This window comes from Bubalus kerabau, chromosome 19 (genome assembly GCF_029407905.1).
Source record: "Bubalus kerabau isolate K-KA32 ecotype Philippines breed swamp buffalo chromosome 19, PCC_UOA_SB_1v2, whole genome shotgun sequence".
Lineage (NCBI taxonomy): Eukaryota > Metazoa > Chordata > Mammalia > Artiodactyla > Bovidae > Bubalus > Bubalus kerabau.
In genome coordinates, this window is record NC_073642.1 from 10,701,887 (window position 1) to 10,708,266 (window position 6,380).

At 41.6% G+C, this 6,380-nt stretch overlaps 1 long non-coding RNA gene across 1 annotated transcript; it reads right to left on the reverse strand.

Moving 5' to 3' along the window:
* Window positions 1–4,920: 4,920 nt before the first annotated feature.
* LOC129634354 (uncharacterized) lies at window positions 4,921–6,068 on the reverse strand. Its single transcript, XR_008705581.1, has 2 exons — window positions 5,444–6,068; window positions 4,921–5,187 (listed from the first exon to the last, which is right to left on the reverse strand). It is a non-coding gene; the product is annotated as an uncharacterized LOC129634354 (long non-coding RNA).
* Window positions 6,069–6,380: the final 312 nt, after the last annotated feature.

The following is a 6,380-nucleotide window of genomic DNA, read 5'->3' on the forward strand; positions in this document are numbered from 1 at the left end:
GGGAGAAAGTAACAGGTTTAAAATGAGAAGAAGTCTCCTCATGTACATGGACAATATCCTTATTTTTAGCAGAATATTCCTGAGCAAAGCATAGTTAGAACATCATCGGTGTGTTTTAGGGATAGTTGAAGCCGTGGAAATGGATGAGTTCACTCCATGGTCTGGTGGCTCAGATGGTAAAGAATCTGCCTGCAAATCAAGAGACCTGGGTTTGATCCCAGGGTTTGGAAGATCCCCTGGAGAAGGGAATGGCAACCCAATCCAGTGTTCTTGCCTGGAGAGTTCCACAGACAGAGAAGCCTGGCAGGCTATATAGTCCATGGGGTCGCAAAGAGTCAGACACAACTGAGCGACTAACACTTTCACAGTCTTGTAGCAGGCTCCTCCCAATGAGGTGAAAAAGAAAGGAATCACTGTGGGCAAAGGATGCAATCTCAGCATCAGACAGCCAAGGGTTTATGTTTGAATGTCTACTCCAATATTTGCTTGCTATGTTACTAAAGCATTCATTTGGCATTCTGGGCATCAATTGATGATCCTAGGAAATAAAACGTTATCCACTCATAGGATTCTGAGGAGAAATAAATTAATTAATCCATATGAAATATCAGTGCATGGTAAGTGGTTAGTGGATGTAAACCATTATTATTGTTGTTGTTGTTATTGCTATTATTACTAAAGTGACGATGCTTAGAGGACGTAAAGCCTAGGTAGCAATCAATATTCAAGCACCAGCAATGGAGCTCAATACCAACATAGATTTTATTAAATGCAAAGCGGAGAGAGTATGTAATCAATGTTTTGATTTGATCAATCCACTTATGCCACCCATCCCAGTCAACCCTAAGGCTTTTCTTTTAGTCTTGGGCAGGTGAATTTTATGGTCGTTCTGGAAATTTCTCTGGCTTATTTATTTGGTGATGTGCAGATTCACCACATCTAGCCTGTCTCAGCTAAAGCATTGCTTATGTGGAGATATCAACTGTCGCAGGTGCAGGCTGGCACCCAGCTTACTATTGCCCACAATGTCCTGGGGATCCTGGTGAGTGAAGAATAGTTGTTTACAGCAGCTGGAGGGAGGGGGAAAAAAGGACAGCCTTCTCCTAGCTCTGTGAACATGATCAGTCATAGTGTGCCTCAGTTTCTTCATCTGTAATTTGTGGACAATAACAGCTTCCCCCAGGGCAACCATTAATAGTAAATTAAATAGCACACATAAATGAGTATTAAATTAGATAACACATTTAGAGTGCTGGATTCAGAATAATACTCAAAAATATTAGGATCCCATTTTTTCAATAGCTAAAATTCTAAGCATTGATCAAAACCAACATTATGTGTGAAACCATGCTATAATCTAGACATATTTAAACAAATTTCCTTAGACTGCAGAAAGAGGTTCAAACAACTGTATACAGATTTAAACTTCCTTGGTTCAAAATTTCCCAGTGGTGTGAATGCCATTTTGCCATGGGGGAGTGATTCAAGTTGCCTTCTTGCTGTCAATGAAGAGTTATTTTTGTCAAGAAAAAGAATATTCTTTTATTTTCTCTTTTGGAAAATGATCACAGTACCCCCCCCCCAAATAAAGCAACATTACAAATCTGGAACCAGGAGATATTGGCAAGACTTTGACTAAATCTGCTACTATTTATGTCAACAAATGCTGTCAGGTAAGTGGCAAAAAAGACCAGTACACTATGCCAAGGGACAGTGGAGAAAGCAGCTGTTATATTGGATATGCTAAGAGGAAGCAAGGCTCTATCATGGGAAATGGACTTGTGAAATACTGAAAGGTGCTTTTGTTGCTCATACAGTTACATGAAACCTACTGCTTAAGACAAATTGTTCATTTCTTTTCAAAAATTCTAGAAAATTGGAGCAGGTGGAATAAAGTGAAGACAAAGAGAAGAAAATGCACTAGAAGAGCACGCAGCTGTTCACTGAGACACTGAAATCTCTCTGTGATGTCCAGAAGCAGAGTGAGATCACAGCACACCTAGAAAATAACTCAGTGCACTGTCTCACAGGTTCATCATGTCCGTTTCCAAAGAGCTGGGCCTAAGACTTTGAGGTTTATGAAATGGTTTTTCTTCACAACGAACATCCATTTGGAGGATACCCATGTGACAAAAACATTTAAGTGGCAACTATTTGACAGACATGGCCACAGTCAGGTTACAAATAAGATCATGTCCTTGCCTTCAAGGATTGCAATCTAGCAGGAAAGACAGATATGCAAACAGTCCTTAACAAAATAAAATGTAATTAAACACACATACATGCTTACATATTATATATATTATCTCAGTGTTTTCTTCCTAGCACAAAAATATCAGAACTCCCAACAAAAGTATATTTGATTAGGACTTCAGTGAATATTTCATGTTCCCCTGCATGAAATATATATGGAGATCTTGCAGGTTTTTTGCTATGTCCTGCTGCTGCTGCTGCTGCTAAGTCACTTCAGTTGTGTCTGATGCTGTGCGACCCCATAGACAGCAGCCCACCAGGCTCCGCCGTCCCTGGGATTCTCCAGGCAAGAACACTGGAGTGGGTTGCCATTTCCTTCTCCAATGCATAAAAGTGAAAAGTGAAAGTGAAGTCGCTCAGTTGTGTCTGACTCTTCGAGACCCACGGACTGCAGTTTGCTATATCCTAAGAGTTGTTATTTAGTCACCAAGTTGTATCCAACTCTTTTTGCAATCCCAAAACTGTAGCCCACCAGGCTCCTCTGTTCATGGGGTTTTCCAGGCAAGAATATTGGAGTGGATTGCCATTTCCTTCTCTAATATTCTAAGGGTTAGCAACTTAAAAAAAAAAAAAAAAAAAAAAAGCTAGATAGTGTATATTGTAGGATTTGGGGACCATATGGTTTCCATTGCAATTACTCAACTCTGAAGTGAATGTAGCCATAGGCAAGGGTTAGTCATTCGGCCATGTCTGACTCTGCAGTCCTGTGGATTGTAGCCCATTTGGCTCCTCTGTCCATGGGAGAATCCAGGCAAGAATCCTGGAGTGGGGCAGCCATTCCCTTCTCCAGGGGAGCTTCCCAATCCAGGGATGGAACCCAGGTCTCCTTCACTGTAGGCAGATTCTCTTCCATCTGAGCCACCAGGGAAGCACACATGAAGTTTACAGATATGGCTGTATTCCTATAGTGTTTTATTCACAAAAGCAGGTGGCAGCCTAGCACTGATCCATCAGCCATGCTCTGCTGACCTTACTATACTTAGGGATTGTTCTGAGGCTGTCTATGCTGAGGTGAAACTTTTTGCAAGACTGTATCCACTAGCTTTCCCTCCCCACATTATCATCCAAACTCCACTATTTCGTGAGCTTTGTAGGGGGAGGGGAGCAGATGAGCAGGAGGTTGCCAATGTTACTTTCCTCTCGTTTTCTACTTTAGTGCATAAAAATTCACATTGGCACAAAAATTATCACAAAATCTAATGAAAATTCATTATACATCCTATGACATAAGTAGATCTGCTACATGGCTAAGCGGATAAATTAATCTGTTGGAAATTTTTCTGCAGAGCAAGCTGATAAGTGAGAGGAGGAGAAAAGAAGCAACCTAAACAAGTGAACATAAAGCAAAGAAGACAAAAGGAAGAACAGGTAGAAAAGCAAATACCATGAATGACAAGTTATTCTTACTTTTCATAAGTCAAATGCTTGTTGGGGAATAGATTTCATATATATGGTCCTTAATAAAGCACAACAGTTGAGGAACCTTTCTTGGAACATGAGGTATAGGAGCTCTGAGATGAGCCTCACTATTTATAATGATCCTTGGATATGGACAGACCAACATGAATACATTCTTCCCTTCACAATGGACCTTTCATTGCTCTAGGTTCTAAATCACTGCAGGTCTGAAACATGACACAGTTACTGTACGTGCACTGTGGGCCGTGGCCAAAACAGTTAAAGACTTACTATGGCAGGAAGGGGAGAATTTCTGGTGATTTAGTCTCAGAAGTCACAAGAACAAGTTTGGACCAAATGGTTTGACAAGCCAAGGCAGGTGTGAATTGCAGGACAAGTCCAAGAAAGAAAGAGAGATCAGTTTTAAAAAAAAGAAGCAGAAGAATCAGATTATCCAGGGAGTGGTCATTCAGTACAATGAAGTTCATTCATTCAAAGGAAATTTACAGTCCTTCGGTCACCACAGTCAGACCAGTATTTTGGCTCAAGATGGAAACCAACATTCCCATAAGTTTCATTAAAATAAATATACACATTTCCTTCTCCTCTCATACTCCTCTTGGCTCTTTCCAGGAAGGGAAGCACTGAATTCTAGAAGGAATCTCAGTTTGAAAGTTTTGGAGAAAAAAATAACCCTTTGAAAGTAGGATAACACGGGGGCATCTAAAAAGCACACACCATCCTAGAAACTGGAAGACAGGCTTATATGTTATGCAAACTCTTCCAGTATTAGACGCGTGATTTTCAAAGTGCCAGAGGAACAAAAATGAGCGCCCAGGACTCCAGAACGTCTACTTTAAGTGTACCTGGAATCATCCTAACAAACTGATTGCACACCTCCACCATCAGGTTTGGTGGCCCCCTCTCTGGGTCTTCCCTGATAGCTCAGCTGGTAAAGAATCTGCCTGCAATGCAGGAAACCTCAGTTTGATTCCTGGGCTGGGAAGATCCCCTGGAGAAGGGAAAGGCTGCCCATTCCAGTATTCTGGCCTGGAGAATCCCATGGACTGTATAGTTCATGGCGTCACAAAGAGTTGGACACGACTGAGCGACTTTCACTCACTCACTGGGTTCTATTTTATTGATACGTCTTCCTCACTGCCTCACCTGGGCAGCCTCATTTCCCTAAGAGTGAGTGAGAAGCTTTCACTGGCAAGAAATACATTACTCCAGGAACATTTCATTCCTTCCTCAGATGCTTACCAGGTGTTTTTCTTCATCAAATTGATTGTGTTGTTAATTGTAGTAAAGACTGAAGTGAGCATGGGGGGAGGCCTCCGAAAGAGCAGAGTCATTTGAAAATCAATTTCCACAGCTGCAACTTTGAAACAGTTCTCTAGTGAATAAGCGGTTCAGTTTCATTGTATTCAAGGTGAGCATTCTTTTCTTGTGGGATATCTTATTGTTTCCTTCCACTTCAAGGAGAGCAACTCTTTTTTAACTTTGTCAATTTTCACTCACTTTAATTTTTTCAACCTGGGGGGGGGAGAAAAAAGAAGACTCCAACAAAACAGAAGACTACTCAGTTTTGGTAGGTGAACTATTCTAGATGCTTCTCGTCCCATCCCATCCCCCACCCCAGATCCCAGCACTTCAAGTGAGTGTGTGAAGATCCCTTTCTTGGATATCTCTGGTACCTCTTTAATTTTTTTTTTTAACCTTATTTTGACAAAGAACCAAGGAAAATTGCATCTTTCATTTTCAAATAATGCTAGAAGGTTTCTGTGCATACCCCAACGGGAGCCAATCACGGCCTGTTAACAACAAGAAAACCAGTGATCTGGGGATATTTAATGCCGCATTGGCCCTGGAAGAAGGAGGACTCTTTCATTTCGCATACTTTGTCTCCGCCATGGAGCTGGCTGACATAATGGACTTTTACAAGGAGCTCTGAAGCAATTGGCAATTAAGTGGTTTGAAGGGGTGCTTCTGGGCTGCTGTGAAAGGCTTCAGGTGTGAAACGCTTGTTTTCAAGAGCACTGAACAAAATGTATGGTTGCTTTCAGCGCCCCCTTGTCCTTCCCGAGGAAGGGGGGGAGCCGGGGGAAGCAAGGACACTCAAGAGCAATTTGCTATTCAGCATCTGAATGCCGGGCGCTTTCTTCCCCCCCAATCCTTGTGCGGCTGGGGAGGGGGGCAGATTGAGATGGCACAAACAGCTCTCGGCACAATGGTAGATCAAGAGAGAGGCAGGGAAAATGAGGCCGGGGAGAATGGACGCCTGAATGAAGGGAAGACGGCTTGATTGTTAATTGTGGGTAAATGTGTTGCAAGAGTGAAAAGGGTTCATGGGCTACTTTAAAGCTATACCCAAGCAATAAGTATAGAGAGTGGGGAAATAAGGAGATGGTCCTGACCCTTTTAAGGACTATAGTAGTACATCTGGCCCACTTGAAAAAGTAAATTGAGAACTGTTCAAAAAGGTAGGCAAATGCATATGTGTGTTCGAATCTCATTGCTTACAAGGGAAAAAAAAAATCTGGCAACTCCAATTCACATGCAATGTGCACTTCAAAGTATACACTATTCTTTTTGAGTATTAGTCAATAGGACAAAGATAATATGCAATAAGGATGCTGTCGAATAGATAAATATTTAAAATATGACTTTTCCTCAAGAATACAGCCTTCTATTCTAGGATAAAATATATTTGCACTGAAGCTAGCACA